A 285-nucleotide genomic window follows, 5' to 3' on the forward strand; every position below is an offset into this window, starting at 1 on the left:
CGAGGCCCTGGGTTCGATTCCTCAGCACCACATAAGAAAAAAGCCAGAAGTGGCACTGTGGCTCAAGTGGTAGAGTACTAGCCTTGAGCTGAAGAGCTGAGGGACAGCGCCCAGGCCCAGAGTTCAGACCCCACAACCAGACCCCCCCCCAAAAAAAAAGAAAGAAGAAAAGGAAACAAAAAGAAATACATGTTATTTTTGATACATTTAATTTTAAATGCCCATGAGCCATATCCCAGTTAGATATATTTGTCTAGAGCTTGTGAGCAAGCTAGCTGTAAACAC

This window comes from Dipodomys ordii, unplaced genomic scaffold (genome assembly GCF_000151885.1).
Source record: "Dipodomys ordii isolate 6190 unplaced genomic scaffold, Dord_2.0 Scaffold15, whole genome shotgun sequence".
NCBI lineage: Eukaryota > Metazoa > Chordata > Mammalia > Rodentia > Heteromyidae > Dipodomys > Dipodomys ordii.